Source organism: Phoenix dactylifera, chromosome 4 (assembly GCF_051530095.1).
Source record: "Phoenix dactylifera cultivar Ajwa chromosome 4, Ajwa_hap1_PhDact_Kaust_v1.1, whole genome shotgun sequence".
Classification (NCBI taxonomy): Eukaryota; Viridiplantae; Streptophyta; class Magnoliopsida; order Arecales; family Arecaceae; genus Phoenix; species Phoenix dactylifera.
This window is the reverse complement of record NC_143193.1, coordinates 38,384,503-38,398,071: the sequence shown is the minus strand read 5'-3', so window position 1 is coordinate 38,398,071 and position 13,569 is coordinate 38,384,503. Positions and strand designations below refer to the sequence as shown.

Genomic DNA, 13,569 nt, shown 5'->3' with positions numbered 1-13,569 from the left:
GGTGCCATGCCGCATAGCGGAACAGCGTGTTGAATCCTACGCCAGAACGGCCCCGGCAGCGCGAATGTCTCGGGCCGTCGAGGTCTGCTGCTTTGTCATAAAAGGGAGTTTCGAAGGGCATGTCTTGGGTGCGATCATACCAGCACTAATGCACCGAATCCCATCAGAACTCCGCAGTTAAGCGTGCTTGGGCGAGAGTAGTACTAGGATGGGTGAACCCCTGAGAAGTCCTCGTGTTGCACCCTTTTTATTTTTTGCCCGCTTTTTTATTTTTTGATAATATTTATTTTTAATTTTTTGGCTTTTGGCTTTTCCTCTTCGGATAATTTTTTTCCCCCGACAATAAACTGAGTCCGGAGACTGGCGGTGCCATGCCGCATAGCGGGACCAGCGCGTTGAATCCTACGCCAGAACGGCCCCGGCAGCGCGAATGTCTCGGGCGGTCGAGGTCTGCTGCTTTGCCATAAAAGGGAGTTTCGAAGGGCATATGATGGATGCGATCATACCAGCACTAATGCACCGGATCCCATCAGAACTTCGCAGTTAAGCGTGCTTGGGCGAGAGTAGTACTAGGATGGGTGACCCCCTGGGAAGTCCTCGTGTTGCACCCCTTATATTTTTTGCCCGTTTTTTTATTTTTTGATAACATTTATTTTTAATTTTTCGGCTTTTGGCTTTTCCTCTTCGGATAATTTTTTTCCCCCGAAAATAAACTGAGTCCGGAGACTCGCGGTGCCATGCCGCATAGCGGGACCAGCGCGTTGAATCCTACGCCAGAACGGCCCCGGCAGCGCGAATGTCTCGTGCCGTCGCGGTCTGCTGCTTTGTCATAAAAGGGAGTTTCGAAGGGCATGTCATGGGTGCGATCATACCAGCACTAATGCACCGGATCCCATCATAACTCCGCAGTTAAGCGTGCTTGGGCGAGAGAAGTACTAGGATGGGTGACCCCTGGGAAGTCCTCGTGTTGCACCCTTTTTATTTTTTGCCCGCTTTTTTATTTTTTGATAATATTTATTTTTAGTTTTTTGGCTTTTGGGTTTTCCTCTTCGGATAATTTTTTTCCCCCGAAAATAAACTGAGTCCGGAGACTGGCGGTGCCATGCCGCATAGTGGAACAGCGCGTTGAATCATACGCCAGAACGGCCCCGGCAGCGCGAATGTCTCGGGCCGTCGAGGTCTGCTGCTTTGTCATAAAAGGGAGTTTCGAAGGGCATGTCATGGGTGCGATCATACCAGCACTAATGCACCGGATCCCATCAGAACTCTGCAGTTAAGCGTGCTTGGGCGAGAGTAGTACTAGGATGGGTGACCCCCTGGGAAGTCCTCGTGTTGCACCCCTTTTATTTTTTGCCCGCTTTTTTATTTTTTGATAACATTTATTTTTTATTTTTCGGCTTTTGTCTTTTCCTCTTCGGATAATTTTTTTCTCCCGAAAATAAACTGAGTCCGGAGACTGGCGGTGCCATGCCGCATAGCGGAACAGCGTGTTGAATCCTACGCCAGAACGGCCCCGGCAGCGCGAATGTCTCGGGCCGTCGAGGTCTGCTGCTTTGTCATAAAAGGGAGTTTCGAAGGGCATGTCTTGGGTGCGATCATACCAGCACTAATGCACCGGATCCCATCAGAACTCCGCAGTTAAGCGTGCTTGGGCGAGAGTAGTACTAGGATGGGTGAACCCCTGAGAAGTCCTCGTGTTGCACCCTTTTTATTTTTTGCCCGCTTTTTTATTTTTTGATAATATTTATTTTTAATTTTTTGGCTTTTGGCTTTTCCTCTTCGGATAATTTTTTTCCCCCGACAATAAACTGAGTCCGGAGACTGGCGGTGCCATGCCGCATAGCGGGACCAGCGCGTTGAATCCTACGCCAGAACGGCCCCGGCAGCGCGAATGTCTCGGGCGGTCGAGGTCTGCTGCTTTGCCATAAAAGGGAGTTTCGAAGGGCATATGATGGATGCGATCATACCAGCACTAATGCACCGGATCCCATCAGAACTTCGCAGTTAAGCGTGCTTGGGCGAGAGTAGTACTAGGATGGGTGACCCCCTGGGAAGTCCTCGTGTTGCACCCCTTATATTTTTTGCCCGTTTTTTTATTTTTTGATAACATTTATTTTTAATTTTTCGGCTTTTGGCTTTTCCTCTTCGGATAATTTTTTTCCCCCGAAAATAAACTGAGTCCGGAGACTCGCGGTGCCATGCCGCATAGCGGGACCAGCGCGTTGAATCCTACGCCAGAACGGCCCCGGCAGCGCGAATGTCTCGTGCCGTCGCGGTCTGCTGCTTTGTCATAAAAGGGAGTTTCGAAGGGCATGTCATGGGTGCGATCATACCAGCACTAATGCACCGGATCCCATCATAACTCCGCAGTTAAGCGTGCTTGGGCGAGAGAAGTACTAGGATGGGTGACCCCTGGGAAGTCCTCGTGTTGCACCCTTTTTATTTTTTGCCCGCTTTTTTATTTTTTGATAATATTTATTTTTAGTTTTTTGGCTTTTGGGTTTTCCTCTTCGGATAATTTTTTTCCCCCGAAAATAAACTGAGTCCGGAGACTGGCGGTGCCATGCCGCATAGTGGAACAGCGCGTTGAATCATACGCCAGAACGGCCCCGGCAGCGCGAATGTCTCGGGCCGTCGAGGTCTGCTGCTTTGTCATAAAAGGGAGTTTCGAAGGGCATGTCATGGGTGCGATCATACCAGCACTAATGCACCGGATCCCATCAGAACTCTGCAGTTAAGCGTGCTTGGGCGAGAGTAGTACTAGGATGGGTGACCCCCTGGGAAGTCCTCGTGTTGCACCCCTTTTATTTTTTGCCCGCTTTTTTATTTTTTGATAACATTTATTTTTTATTTTTCGGCTTTTGTCTTTTCCTCTTCGGATAATTTTTTTCTCCCGAAAATAAACTGAGTCCGGAGACTGGCGGTGCCATGCCGCATAGCGGAACAGCGTGTTGAATCCTACGCCAGAACGGCCCCGGCAGCGCGAATGTCTCGGGCCGTCGAGGTCTGCTGCTTTGTCATAAAAGGGAGTTTCGAAGGGCATGTCTTGGGTGCGATCATACCAGCACTAATGCACCGGATCCCATCAGAACTCCGCAGTTAAGCGTGCTTGGGCGAGAGTAGTACTAGGATGGGTGAACCCCTGAGAAGTCCTCGTGTTGCACCCTTTTTATTTTTTGCCCGCTTTTTTATTTTTTGATAATATTTATTTTTAATTTTTTGGCTTTTGGCTTTTCCTCTTCGGATAATTTTTTTCCCCCGACAATAAACTGAGTCCGGAGACTGGCGGTGCCATGCCGCATAGCGGGACCAGCGCGTTGAATCCTACGCCAGAACGGCCCCGGCAGCGCGAATGTCTCGGGCGGTCGAGGTCTGCTGCTTTGTCATAAAAGGGAGTTTCGAAGGGCATATGATGGATGCGATCATACCAGCACTAATGCACCGGATCCCATCAGAACTTCGCAGTTAAGCGTGCTTGGGCGAGAGTAGTACTAGGATGGGTGACCCCCTGGGAAGTCCTCGTGTTGCACCCCTTATATTTTTTGCCCGTTTTTTTATTTTTTGATAACATTTATTTTTAATTTTTCGGCTTTTGGCTTTTCCTCTTCGGATAATTTTTTTCCCCCGAAAATAAACTGAGTCCGGAGACTCGCGGTGCCATGCCGCATAGCGGGACCAGCACGTTGAATCCTACGCCAGAACGGCCCCGGCAGCGCGAATGTCTCGGGCCGTCGAGGTCTGCTGCTTTGTCATAAAAGGGTGTTTCGATGGGCATGTCATGGGTGCGATCATACCAGCACTAATGCACCGGATCCCATCAGAACTCCGCAGTTAAGCGTGCTTGGGCGAGAGTAGTACTAGGATGGGTGACCCCCTGGGAAGTCCTCGTGTTGCACCCCTTTTATTTTTTGCCCGCTTTTTTATTTTTTGATAATATTTATTTTTAATTTTTCGGCTTTTGGCTTTTCCTCTTCGGATAATTTTTTTCCTCCGACAATAAACTGAGTCCGGAGACTGGCGGTGCCATGCCGCATAGCGGAACAGCGTGTTGAATCCTACGCCAGAACGGCCCCGGCAGCGCGAATGTCTCGGGCCGTCGAGGTCTGCTGCTTTGTCATAAAAGGGAGTTTCGAAGGGCATGTCTTGGGTGCGATCATACCAGCACTAATGCACCGGATCCCATCAGAACTCCGCAGTTAAGCGTGCTTGGGCGAGAGTAGTACTAGGATGGGTGAACCCCTGAGAAGTCCTCGTGTTGCACCCTTTTTATTTTTTGCCCGCTTTTTTATTTTTTGATAATATTTATTTTTAATTTTTTGGCTTTTGGCTTTTCCTCTTCGGATAATTTTTATCCCCCGACAATAAACTGAGTCCGGAGACTGGCGGTGCCATGCCGCATAGCGGGACCAGCGCGTTGAATCCTACGCCAGAACGGCCCCGGCAGCGCGAATGTCTCGGGCGGTCGAGGTCTGCTGCTTTGTCATAAAAGGGAGTTTCGAAGGGCATATCATGGGTGCGATCATACCAGCACTAATGCACCGGATCCCATCAGAACTTCGCAGTTAAGCGTGCTTGGGCGAGAGTAGTACTAGGATGGGTGACCCCCTGGGAAGTCCTCGTGTTGCACCCCTTTTATTTTTTGCTCGCTTTTTTATTTTTTGATAACATTTATTTTTAATTTTTCGGCTTTTGGCTTTTCATCTTCGGATAATTTTTTTCCCCCGAAAATAAACTGAGTCCGGAGACTCGCGGTGCCATGCCGCATAGCGGAACAGCGCGTTGAATCCTACGCCAGAACGGCCCCGGCAGCGCGAATGTCTCGGGCCGTCGAGGTCTGCTGCTTTGTCATAAAAGGGTGTTTCGATGGGCATGTCATGGGTGCGATCATACCAGCACTAATGCACCGGATCCCATCAGAACTCCGCAGTTAAGCGTGCTTGGGCGAGAGTAGTACTAGGATGGGTGACCCCCTGGGAAGTCCTCGTGTTGCACCCCTTTTATTTTTTGCCCGCTTTTTTATTTTTTGATAATATTTATTTTTAATTTTTCGGCTTTTGCCTATTCCTCTTCGGATAATTTTTTTCCCTCGAAAATAAACTGAGTCCGGAGACTCGCGGTGCCATGCCGCATAGCGGAACAGCGCGTTGAATCCTACGCCAGAACGGCCCTGGCAGCGCGAATGTCTCGTGCCGTCGAGGTCTGCTGCTTTGTCATAAAAGGGAGTTTCGAAGGGCATATCATGGGTGCGATCATACCAGCACTAATGCACCGGATCCCATCAGAACTCCGCAGTTAAGCGTGCTTGGGCGAGAGTAGTACTAGGATGGGTGACCCCCTGGGAATTCCTCGTGTTGCACCCCTTTTATTTTTTGCCCGCTTTTTTATTTTTTGATAACATTTATTTTTAATTTTTCGGCTTTTGGCTTTTCCTCTTCAGATAATTTTTTTCCCCCGAAAATAAACTGAGTCCGGAGACTGGCGGTGCCATGCCGCATAGCGGGACCAGCGCGTTGAATCCTACGCCAGAACGGCCCCGGCGGCGCGAATGTTTCGGGCCGTCGAGGTCTGCTGCTTTGTCATAAAAGGGAGTTTCGATGGGCATGTCATGGGTGCGATCATACCAGCACTAATGCACCGGATCCCATCAGAACTCCGCAGTTAAGCGTGCTTGGGCGAGAGTAGTACTAGGATGGGTGACCCCCTGGGAAGTCCTCGTGTTGCACCCCTTTTATTTTTTGCCCGTTTTTTTATTTTTTGATAATATTTATTTTTAATTTTTCGGCTTTTGGCTTTTTCTCTTCGGATAATTTTTTTTCCCCGAAAATAAACTGAGTCCGGAGACTCGCGGTGCCATGCCGCATAGCGGAACAGCGCGTTGAATCCTATGCCAGAACGGCCCCGGCAGCGCGAATGCCTCGGGCCGTTGAGGTCTGCTGCTTTGTCATAAAAGGGAGTTTCGAAGGGCATGTCATGGGTGCGATCATACCAGCACTAATGCACCGGATCCGATCAGAACTCCGCAGTTAAGCGTGCTTGGGCGAGAGTTGTACTAGGATGGGTGACCCCCTGGGAAGTCCTCGTGTTGCACCCTTTTTATTTTTTGCCCGCTTTTTTATTTTTTGATGATATTTATTTTTGATTTTTCGGCTTTTGGCTTTTCCTCTTCGGATAATTTTTTTCCCTCGGAAATAAACTGAGTCCGGAGACTGGCGGTGCCATGCCGCATAGCGGAACAGCGCGTTGAATCCTACGCCAGAACGGCCCCGGCAGCGCGAATGTCTCGGGCCGTCGCGGTCTGCTGCTTTGTCATAAAAGGGAGTTTCGAAGGGCATATCATGGGTGCGATCATACCAGCACTAATGCACCGGATCCCATCAGAACTCCGCAGTTAAGCGTGCTTGGGCGAGAGTAGTACTAGGATGGGTGACCCCCTGGGAAGTCCTCGTGTTGTACGCCTTTTATTTTTTGCCCGCTTTTTTATTTTTTGATAATATTTATTTTTAATTTTTCGGCTTTTGGCTTTTCCTCTTCGGATAATTTTTTTCCTCCGACAATAAACTGAGTCCGGAGACTGGCGGTGCCATGCCGCATAGCGGAACAGCGTGTTGAATCCTACGCCAGAACGGCCCCGGCAGCGCGAATGTCTCGGGCCGTCGAGGTCTGCTGCTTTGTCATAAAAGGGAGTTTCGAAGGGCATATCATGGGTGCGATCATACCAGCACTAATGCACCGGATCCCATCAGAACTCCGCAGTTAAGCGTGCTTGGGCGAGAGTAGTACTAGGATGGGTGACCCCCTGGGAAGTCCTCGTGTTGCACCCCTTTTATTTTTTGCCCGCTTTTTTATTTTTTGATAACATTTATTTTTAATTTTTCGGCTTTTGGCTTTTCCTCTTCGGATAATTTTTTTCCCCCGAAAATAAACTGAGTCCGGAGACTCGCGGTGCCATGCCGCATAGCGGAACAGCGCGTTGAATCCTACGCCAGAACGGCCCCGGCAGCGCGAATGTCTCGGGCCGTCGAGGTCTGCTGCTTTGTCATAAAAGGTTGTTTCGATGGGCATGTCATGGGTGCGATCATACCAGCACTAATGCACCGGATCCCATCAGAACTCCGCAGTTAAGCGTGCTTGGGCGAGAGTAGTACTAGGATGGGTGACCCCCTGGGAAGTCCTCGTGTTGCACCCCTTTTATTTTTTGCCCGCATTTTTTTTTTTGATAATATTTATTTTTAATTTTTTGGCTTTTGGCTTTTCCTCTTCGGATAATTTTTTCCCCCCAAAAATAAACTGAGTCCGGAGACTGGCGGCGCCATGCCGCATAGCGGAACAGCGCGTTGAATCATACGCCAGAACGGCCCCGGCAGCGCGAATGTCTCGGGCCGTCGAAGTCTGCTGCTTTGTCTTAAAAGGGAGTTTCGAAGGGCATGTCTTGGGTGCGATCATACCAGCACTAATGCATCGGATCCCATCAGAACTCCGCAGTTAAGCGTGCTTGGGCGAGAGTAGTACTAGGATGGGTGACCCCCTGGGAAGTCCTCGTGTTGCACCCTTTTTATTTTTTGCCCGCTTTTTTATTTTTTGATAATATTTATTTTTAATTTTTCGGTCTTTTGGCTTTTTCTCTTCGGATAATTTTTTTCCTCCGACAATAAACTGAGTCCGGAGACTGGCGGTGCCATGCCGCATAGCGGGACCAGCGCGTTGAATCCTACGCCAGAACAGCCCCGGCAGCGTGAATGTCTCGGGCCGTCGAGGTCTGCTGCTTTGTCATAAAAGGGAGTTTCGAAGGGCATGTCATAGGTGCGATCATACCAGCACTAATGCACCGGATCCCATCAGAACTCCGCAGTTAAGCGTGTTTGGGCGAGAGTAGTACTAGGATGGGTGACCCCCTGGGAAGTCCTCGTGTTGCACCCTTTTTATTTTTTGCCCGCTTTTTTATTTTTTGATAATATTTATTTTTAATTTTTCGGTCTTTTGGCTTTTCCTCTTCGGATAATTTTTTTCCCCCGAAAATAAACTGAGTCCGGAGACCCGCGGTGCCATGCCGCATAGCGGAACAGCGCGTTGAATCATACGCCAGAACGGCCCCGGCAGCGCGAATGTCTCGTGCCGTCGCGGTCTGCTGCTTTGTCATAAAAGGGAGTTTCGAAGGGCATGTCATGGGTGCGATCATACCAGCACTAATGCACCGAATCCCATCATAACTCCGCAGTTAAGCGTGCTTGGGCGAGAGTAGTACTAGGATGGGTGACCCCCTGGGAAGTCCTCGTGTTGCACCCCTTTTATTTTTTGCCCGTTTTTTTATTTTTTGACAATATTTATTTTTAATTTTTCGGCTTTTGGCTTTTCTTCTTCGGATAATTTTTTTCCCTCGAAAATAAACTGAGTCCGGAGACTCGCGGTGCCATGCCGCATAGCGGAACAGCGCGTTGAATCCTACGCCAGAACGGCCCCGGCAGCGCGAATGTCTCGTGCCGTCGAGGTCTGCTGCTTTGTCATAAAAGGGAGTTTCGAAGGGCATGTCATGGGTGCGATCATACCAGCACTAATGCACCGGATCCCATCAGAACTCCGCAGTTAAGCGTGCTTGGGCGAGAGTAGTACTAGGTTGGGTGACCCCCTGGGAAGTCCTCGTGTTGCACCCCTTTTATTTTTTGCCCGCTTTTTTATTTTTTGATAATATTTATTTTTAATTTTTCGGCTTTTGGCTTTTCCTCTTCGGATAATTTTTTTTTTCCGAAAATAAACTGAGTCCGGAGACTGGCGGTGCCATGCCGCATAGCGGAACAGCGCGTTGAATCCTACGCCAGAACGGCCCCGGCAGCGCGAATGTCTCGTGCCGTCGCGGTCTGCTGCTTTGTCATAAAAGGGAGTTTCGAAGGGCATGTCATGGGTGCGATCATACCAGCACTAATGCACCGGATCCCATCATAACTCCGCAGTTAAGCGTGCTTGGGCGAGAGAAGTACTAGGATGGGTGACCCCTGGGAAGTCCTCGTGTTGCACCCTTTTTATTTTTTGCCCGCTTTTTTATTTTTTGATAATATTTATTTTTAGTTTTTTGGCTTTTGGGTTTTCCTCTTCGGATAATTTTTTCCCCCCGAAAATAAACTGAGTCCGGAGACTGGCGGTGCCATGCCGCATAGTGGAACAGCGCGTTGAATCATACGCCAGAACGGCCCCGGCAGCGCGAATGTCTCGGGCCGTCGAGGTCTGCTGCTTTGTCATAAAAGGGAGTTTCGAAGGGCATGTCATGGGTGCGATCATACCAGCACTAATGCACCGGATCCCATCAGAACTCTGCAGTTAAGCGTGCTTGGGCGAGAGTAGTACTAGGATGGGTGACCCCCTGGGAAGTCCTGGTGTTGCACCCCTTTTATTTTTTGCCCGCTTTTTTATTTTTTGATAACATTTATTTTTTATTTTTCGGCTTTTGTCTTTTTCTCTTTGGATAATTTTTTTCCCCCGAAAATAAACTGAGTCCGGAGACTGGCGGTGCCATGCCGCATAGCGGAACAGCGTGTTGAATCCTACGCCAGAACGGCCCCGGCAGCGCGAATGTCTCGGGCCGTCGAGGTCTGCTGCTTTGTCATAAAAGGGAGTTTCGAAGGGCATGTCTTGGGTGCGATCATACCAGCACTAATGCACCGGATCCCATCAGAACTCCGCAGTTAAGCGTGCTTGGGCGAGAGTAGTACTAGGATGGGTGACCCCCTGAGAAGTCCTCGTGTTGCACCCTTTTTATTTTTTGCCCGCTTTTTTATTTTTTGATAATATTTATTTTTAATTTTTTGGCTTTTGGCTTTTCCTCTTCAGATAATTTTTTTCCCCCGACAATAAACTGAGTCCGGAGACTGGCGGTGCCATGCCGCATAGCGGGACCAGCGCGTTGAATCCTACGCCAGAACGGCCCCGGCAGCGCGAATGTCTCGGGCGGTCGAGGTCTGCTGCTTTGTCATAAAAGGGAGTTTCGAAGGGCATATCATGGGTGCGATCATACCAGCACTAATGCACCGGATCCCATCAGAACTTCGCAGTTAAGCGTGCTTGGGCGAGAGTAGTACTAGGATGGGTGACCCCCTGGGAAGTCCTCGTGTTGCACCCCTTTTATTTTTTGCCCGCTTTTTTATTTTTTGATAACATTTATTTTTAATTTTTCCGCTTTTGGCTTTTCCTCTTCGGATAATTTTTTTCCCCCGAAAATAAACTGAGTCCGGAGACTCGCGGTGCCATGCCGCATAGCGGAACAGCGCGTTGAACCCTACGCCAGAACGGCCCCGGCAGCGCGAATGTCTCGGGCCGTCGAGGTCTGCTGCTTTGTCATAAAAGGGTGTTTCGATGGGCATGTCATGGGTGCGAACATACCAGCACTAATGCACCGGATCCCATCAGAACTCCGCAGTTAAGCGTGCTTGGGCGAGAGTAGTACTAGGATGGGTGACCCCCTGGGAAGTCCTCGTGTTGCACCCCTTTTATTTTTTGCCCGCTTTTTTATTTTTTGATAACATTTATTTTTAATTTTTCGGCTTTTGGCTTTTCCTCTTCGGATAATTTTTTTCCCCCGAAAATAAACTGAGTCCGGAGACTGGCGGTGCCATGCCGCATAGCGGGACCAGCGCGTTGAATCCTACGCCAGAACGGCCCCGGCGGTGCGAATGTCTCGGGCCGTCGAGGTCTGCTGCTTTGTCATAAAAGGGAGTTTCGATGGGCATGTCATGGGTGCGATCATACCAGCACTAATGCACCGGATCCCATCAGAACTCCGCAGTTAAGCGTGCTTGGGCGAGAGTAGTACTAGGATGGGTGACCCCCTGGGAAGTCCTCGTGTTGCACCCCTTTTATTTTTTGCCCGCTTTTTTATTTTTTGATAACATTTATTTTTAATTTTTCGGCTTTTGGCTATTCCTCTTCGGATAATTTTTTTCCCTCGAAAATAAACTGAGTCCGGAGACTCGCGGTGCCATGCCGCATAGCGGAACAGCGCGTTGAATCCTACGCCAGAACGGCCCTGGCAGCGCGAATGTCTCGTGCCGTCGAGGTCTGCTGCTTTGTCATAAAAGGGAGTTTCGAAGGGCATATCATGGGTGCGATCATACCAGCACTAATGCACCGGATCCCATCAGAACTCCGCAGTTAAGCGTGCTTGGGCGAGAGTAGTACTAGGATGGGTGACCCCCTGGGAAGTCCTCGTGTTGCACCCCTTTTATTTTTCGCCCGCTTTTTTATTTTTTGATAACATTTATTTTTAATTTTTCGGCTTTTGGCTTTTCCTCTTCGGATAATTTTTTTCCCCCGAAAATAAACTGAGTCCGGAGACTGGCGGTGCCATGCCGCATAGCGGGACCAGCGCGTTGAATCCTACGCCAGAACGGCCCCGGCGGCGCGAATGTCTCGGGCCGTCGAGGTCTGCTGCTTTGTCATAAAAGGGAGTTTCGATGGGCATGTCATGGGTGCGATCATACCAGCACTAATGCACCGGATCCCATCAGAACTCCGCAGTTAAGCGTGCTTGGGCGAGAGTAGTACTAGGATGGGTGACCCCCTGGGAAGTCCTCGTGTTGCACCCCTTTTATTTTTTGCCCGCTTTTTTATTTTTTGATAATATTTATTTTTAATTTTTCGGCTTTTGGCTTTTCCTCTTCGGATAATTTTTTTTCCCCGAAAATAAACTGAATCCGGAGACTCGCGGTGCCATGCCGCATAGCGGAACAGCGCGTTGAATCCTATGCCAGAACGGCCCCGGCAGCGCGAATGCCTCGGGCCGTCGAGGTCTGCTGCTTTGTCATAAAAGGGAGTTTCGAAGGGCATGTCATGGGTGCGATCATACCAGCACTAATGCACCGGATCCGATCAGAACTCCGCAGTTAAGCGTGCTTGGGCGAGAGTTGTACTAGGATGGGTGACCCCCTGGGAAGTCCTCGTGTTGCACCCTTTTTATTTTTTGCCCGCTTTTTTATTTTTTGATAATATTTATTTTTGATTTTTCGGCTTTTGGCTTTTCCTCTTCGGATAATTTTTTTCCCTCGGAAATAAACTGAGTCCGGAGACTGGCGGTGCCATGCCGCATAGCGGAACAGCGCGTTGAATACTACGCCAGAACGGCCCCGGCAGCGCGAATGTCTCGGGCCGTCGCGGTCTGCTGCTTTGTCATAAAAGGGAGTTTCGAAGGGCATATCATGGGTGCGATCATACCAGCACTAATGCACCGGATCCCATCAGAACTCCGCAGTTAAGCGTGCTTGGGCGAGAGTAGTACTAGGATGGGTGACCCCCTGGAAAGTCCTCGTGTTGTACCCCTTTTATTTTTTGCCCGCTTTTTTATTTTTTGATAATATTTATTTTTAATTTTTCGGCTTTTGGCTTTTCCTCTTCGGATAATTTTTTTCCTCCGACAATAAACTGAGTCCGGAGACTGGCGGTGCCATGCCGCATAGCGGAACAGCGTGTTGAATCCTACGCCAGAACGGCCCCGGCAGCGCGAATGTCTCGGGCCGTCGAGGTCTGCTGCTTTGTCATAAAAGGGAGTTTCGAAGGGCATATCATGGGTGCGATCATACCAGCACTAATGCACCGGATCCCATCAGAACTCCGCAGTTAAGCGTGCTTGGGCGAGAGTAGTACTAGGATGGGTGACCCCCTGGGAAGTCCTCGTGTTGCACCCCTTTTATTTTTTGCCCGCTTTTTTATTTTTTGATAACATTTATTTTTAATTTTTCGGCTTTTGGCTTTTCCTCTTCGGATAATTTTTTTTCCCCGAAAATAAACTGAATCCGGAGACTCGCGGTGCCATGCCGCATAGCGGAACAGCGCGTTGAATCCTATGCCAGAACGGCCCCGGCAGCGCGAATGCCTCGGGCCGTCGAGGTCTGCTGCTTTGTCATAAAAGGGAGTTTCGAAGGGCATGTCATGGGTGCGATCATACCAGCACTAATGCACCGGATCCGATCAGAACTCCGCAGTTAAGCGTGCTTGGGCGAGAGTTGTACTAGGATGGGTGACCCCCTGGGAAGTCCTCGTGTTGCACCCTTTTTATTTTTTGCCCGCTTTTTTATTTTTTGATAATATTTATTTTTGATTTTTCGGCTTTTGGCTTTTCCTCTTCGGATAATTTTTTTCCCTCGGAAATAAACTGAGTCCGGAGACTGGCGGTGCCATGCCGCATAGCGGAACAGCGCGTTGAATACTACGCCAGAACGGCCCCGGCAGCGCGAATGTCTCGGGCCGTCGCGGTCTGCTGCTTTGTCATAAAAGGGAGTTTCGAAGGGCATATCATGGGTGCGATCATACCAGCACTAATGCACCGGATCCCATCAGAACTCCGCAGTTAAGCGTGCTTGGGCGAGAGTAGTACTAGGATGGGTGACCCCCTGGAAAGTCCTCGTGTTGTACCCCTTTTATTTTTTGCCCGCTTTTTTATTTTTTGATAATATTTATTTTTAATTTTTCGGCTTTTGGCTTTTCCTCTTCGGATAATTTTTTTCCTCCGACAATAAACTGAGTCCGGAGACTGGCGGTGCCATGCCGCATAGCGGAACAGCGTGTTGAATCCTACGCCAGAACGGCCCC

The 13,569-nt window shown here is 49.4% G+C and overlaps 37 non-coding genes across 37 annotated transcripts; all 37 read left to right on the top strand.

The window, feature by feature from the left end:
* The first annotated feature begins 126 nt into the window (after nucleotides 1–126).
* LOC149765462 (5S ribosomal RNA) lies at nucleotides 127–245 on the top strand. The gene has a single exon (XR_016408846.1). It is a non-coding gene; the product is annotated as a 5S ribosomal RNA (ribosomal RNA).
* A 247-nt stretch (nucleotides 246–492) lies between these two features.
* LOC149765461 (5S ribosomal RNA) lies at nucleotides 493–611 on the top strand. The gene has a single exon (XR_016405119.1). It is a non-coding gene; the product is annotated as a 5S ribosomal RNA (ribosomal RNA).
* Nucleotides 612–858: 247 nt separating this feature from the next.
* LOC149765460 (5S ribosomal RNA) lies at nucleotides 859–976 on the top strand. The gene has a single exon (XR_016408988.1). It is a non-coding gene; the product is annotated as a 5S ribosomal RNA (ribosomal RNA).
* A 246-nt stretch (nucleotides 977–1,222) lies between these two features.
* Nucleotides 1,223–1,341, top strand: LOC149765459 (5S ribosomal RNA). Its single transcript, XR_016401475.1, has one exon. It is a non-coding gene; the product is annotated as a 5S ribosomal RNA (ribosomal RNA).
* Nucleotides 1,342–1,587: 246 nt separating this feature from the next.
* LOC149765458 (5S ribosomal RNA) lies at nucleotides 1,588–1,706 on the top strand. The gene has a single exon (XR_016405443.1). It is a non-coding gene; the product is annotated as a 5S ribosomal RNA (ribosomal RNA).
* Nucleotides 1,707–1,953: 247 nt separating this feature from the next.
* LOC149765457 (5S ribosomal RNA) lies at nucleotides 1,954–2,072 on the top strand. The gene has a single exon (XR_016405118.1). It is a non-coding gene; the product is annotated as a 5S ribosomal RNA (ribosomal RNA).
* Nucleotides 2,073–2,319: 247 nt separating this feature from the next.
* On the top strand, nucleotides 2,320–2,437 carry LOC149765456 (5S ribosomal RNA). The gene has a single exon (XR_016408987.1). It is a non-coding gene; the product is annotated as a 5S ribosomal RNA (ribosomal RNA).
* A 246-nt stretch (nucleotides 2,438–2,683) lies between these two features.
* LOC149765455 (5S ribosomal RNA) lies at nucleotides 2,684–2,802 on the top strand. The gene has a single exon (XR_016401474.1). It is a non-coding gene; the product is annotated as a 5S ribosomal RNA (ribosomal RNA).
* A 246-nt stretch (nucleotides 2,803–3,048) lies between these two features.
* On the top strand, nucleotides 3,049–3,167 carry LOC149765454 (5S ribosomal RNA). The gene has a single exon (XR_016405442.1). It is a non-coding gene; the product is annotated as a 5S ribosomal RNA (ribosomal RNA).
* Nucleotides 3,168–3,414: 247 nt separating this feature from the next.
* On the top strand, nucleotides 3,415–3,533 carry LOC149765453 (5S ribosomal RNA). The gene has a single exon (XR_016405117.1). It is a non-coding gene; the product is annotated as a 5S ribosomal RNA (ribosomal RNA).
* Nucleotides 3,534–3,780: 247 nt separating this feature from the next.
* Nucleotides 3,781–3,899, top strand: LOC149765452 (5S ribosomal RNA). The gene has a single exon (XR_016411376.1). It is a non-coding gene; the product is annotated as a 5S ribosomal RNA (ribosomal RNA).
* A 246-nt stretch (nucleotides 3,900–4,145) lies between these two features.
* On the top strand, nucleotides 4,146–4,264 carry LOC149765451 (5S ribosomal RNA). The gene has a single exon (XR_016405441.1). It is a non-coding gene; the product is annotated as a 5S ribosomal RNA (ribosomal RNA).
* A 247-nt stretch (nucleotides 4,265–4,511) lies between these two features.
* LOC149765450 (5S ribosomal RNA) lies at nucleotides 4,512–4,630 on the top strand. Its single transcript, XR_016402311.1, has one exon. It is a non-coding gene; the product is annotated as a 5S ribosomal RNA (ribosomal RNA).
* A 246-nt stretch (nucleotides 4,631–4,876) lies between these two features.
* Nucleotides 4,877–4,995, top strand: LOC149765449 (5S ribosomal RNA). Its single transcript, XR_016411375.1, has one exon. It is a non-coding gene; the product is annotated as a 5S ribosomal RNA (ribosomal RNA).
* Nucleotides 4,996–5,241: 246 nt separating this feature from the next.
* On the top strand, nucleotides 5,242–5,360 carry LOC149765448 (5S ribosomal RNA). Its single transcript, XR_016410598.1, has one exon. It is a non-coding gene; the product is annotated as a 5S ribosomal RNA (ribosomal RNA).
* Nucleotides 5,361–5,607: 247 nt separating this feature from the next.
* Nucleotides 5,608–5,726, top strand: LOC149765447 (5S ribosomal RNA). Its single transcript, XR_016411374.1, has one exon. It is a non-coding gene; the product is annotated as a 5S ribosomal RNA (ribosomal RNA).
* Nucleotides 5,727–5,972: 246 nt separating this feature from the next.
* LOC149765446 (5S ribosomal RNA) lies at nucleotides 5,973–6,091 on the top strand. Its single transcript, XR_016406279.1, has one exon. It is a non-coding gene; the product is annotated as a 5S ribosomal RNA (ribosomal RNA).
* Nucleotides 6,092–6,337: 246 nt separating this feature from the next.
* On the top strand, nucleotides 6,338–6,456 carry LOC149765445 (5S ribosomal RNA). The gene has a single exon (XR_016405070.1). It is a non-coding gene; the product is annotated as a 5S ribosomal RNA (ribosomal RNA).
* Nucleotides 6,457–6,702: 246 nt separating this feature from the next.
* On the top strand, nucleotides 6,703–6,821 carry LOC149765444 (5S ribosomal RNA). The gene has a single exon (XR_016411373.1). It is a non-coding gene; the product is annotated as a 5S ribosomal RNA (ribosomal RNA).
* Nucleotides 6,822–7,067: 246 nt separating this feature from the next.
* On the top strand, nucleotides 7,068–7,186 carry LOC149765443 (5S ribosomal RNA). The gene has a single exon (XR_016411371.1). It is a non-coding gene; the product is annotated as a 5S ribosomal RNA (ribosomal RNA).
* A 245-nt stretch (nucleotides 7,187–7,431) lies between these two features.
* LOC149765442 (5S ribosomal RNA) lies at nucleotides 7,432–7,550 on the top strand. Its single transcript, XR_016402597.1, has one exon. It is a non-coding gene; the product is annotated as a 5S ribosomal RNA (ribosomal RNA).
* Nucleotides 7,551–7,798: 248 nt separating this feature from the next.
* LOC149765441 (5S ribosomal RNA) lies at nucleotides 7,799–7,917 on the top strand. The gene has a single exon (XR_016404501.1). It is a non-coding gene; the product is annotated as a 5S ribosomal RNA (ribosomal RNA).
* Nucleotides 7,918–8,164: 247 nt separating this feature from the next.
* On the top strand, nucleotides 8,165–8,283 carry LOC149765440 (5S ribosomal RNA). Its single transcript, XR_016408956.1, has one exon. It is a non-coding gene; the product is annotated as a 5S ribosomal RNA (ribosomal RNA).
* A 246-nt stretch (nucleotides 8,284–8,529) lies between these two features.
* LOC149765439 (5S ribosomal RNA) lies at nucleotides 8,530–8,648 on the top strand. Its single transcript, XR_016413009.1, has one exon. It is a non-coding gene; the product is annotated as a 5S ribosomal RNA (ribosomal RNA).
* A 246-nt stretch (nucleotides 8,649–8,894) lies between these two features.
* Nucleotides 8,895–9,012, top strand: LOC149765438 (5S ribosomal RNA). Its single transcript, XR_016408986.1, has one exon. It is a non-coding gene; the product is annotated as a 5S ribosomal RNA (ribosomal RNA).
* Nucleotides 9,013–9,258: 246 nt separating this feature from the next.
* LOC149765437 (5S ribosomal RNA) lies at nucleotides 9,259–9,377 on the top strand. The gene has a single exon (XR_016404396.1). It is a non-coding gene; the product is annotated as a 5S ribosomal RNA (ribosomal RNA).
* Nucleotides 9,378–9,623: 246 nt separating this feature from the next.
* On the top strand, nucleotides 9,624–9,742 carry LOC149765436 (5S ribosomal RNA). The gene has a single exon (XR_016412867.1). It is a non-coding gene; the product is annotated as a 5S ribosomal RNA (ribosomal RNA).
* A 247-nt stretch (nucleotides 9,743–9,989) lies between these two features.
* On the top strand, nucleotides 9,990–10,108 carry LOC149765435 (5S ribosomal RNA). The gene has a single exon (XR_016402310.1). It is a non-coding gene; the product is annotated as a 5S ribosomal RNA (ribosomal RNA).
* Nucleotides 10,109–10,354: 246 nt separating this feature from the next.
* Nucleotides 10,355–10,473, top strand: LOC149765434 (5S ribosomal RNA). The gene has a single exon (XR_016401950.1). It is a non-coding gene; the product is annotated as a 5S ribosomal RNA (ribosomal RNA).
* A 247-nt stretch (nucleotides 10,474–10,720) lies between these two features.
* Nucleotides 10,721–10,839, top strand: LOC149765433 (5S ribosomal RNA). Its single transcript, XR_016411370.1, has one exon. It is a non-coding gene; the product is annotated as a 5S ribosomal RNA (ribosomal RNA).
* Nucleotides 10,840–11,085: 246 nt separating this feature from the next.
* LOC149765432 (5S ribosomal RNA) lies at nucleotides 11,086–11,204 on the top strand. The gene has a single exon (XR_016411369.1). It is a non-coding gene; the product is annotated as a 5S ribosomal RNA (ribosomal RNA).
* Nucleotides 11,205–11,451: 247 nt separating this feature from the next.
* On the top strand, nucleotides 11,452–11,570 carry LOC149765431 (5S ribosomal RNA). The gene has a single exon (XR_016411368.1). It is a non-coding gene; the product is annotated as a 5S ribosomal RNA (ribosomal RNA).
* A 246-nt stretch (nucleotides 11,571–11,816) lies between these two features.
* Nucleotides 11,817–11,935, top strand: LOC149765430 (5S ribosomal RNA). The gene has a single exon (XR_016406278.1). It is a non-coding gene; the product is annotated as a 5S ribosomal RNA (ribosomal RNA).
* Nucleotides 11,936–12,181: 246 nt separating this feature from the next.
* Nucleotides 12,182–12,300, top strand: LOC149765429 (5S ribosomal RNA). Its single transcript, XR_016405518.1, has one exon. It is a non-coding gene; the product is annotated as a 5S ribosomal RNA (ribosomal RNA).
* A 246-nt stretch (nucleotides 12,301–12,546) lies between these two features.
* On the top strand, nucleotides 12,547–12,665 carry LOC149765428 (5S ribosomal RNA). The gene has a single exon (XR_016411367.1). It is a non-coding gene; the product is annotated as a 5S ribosomal RNA (ribosomal RNA).
* A 246-nt stretch (nucleotides 12,666–12,911) lies between these two features.
* On the top strand, nucleotides 12,912–13,030 carry LOC149765427 (5S ribosomal RNA). The gene has a single exon (XR_016406276.1). It is a non-coding gene; the product is annotated as a 5S ribosomal RNA (ribosomal RNA).
* A 246-nt stretch (nucleotides 13,031–13,276) lies between these two features.
* Nucleotides 13,277–13,395, top strand: LOC149765426 (5S ribosomal RNA). The gene has a single exon (XR_016405517.1). It is a non-coding gene; the product is annotated as a 5S ribosomal RNA (ribosomal RNA).
* The last annotated feature ends 174 nt before the right edge of the window (nucleotides 13,396–13,569 follow it).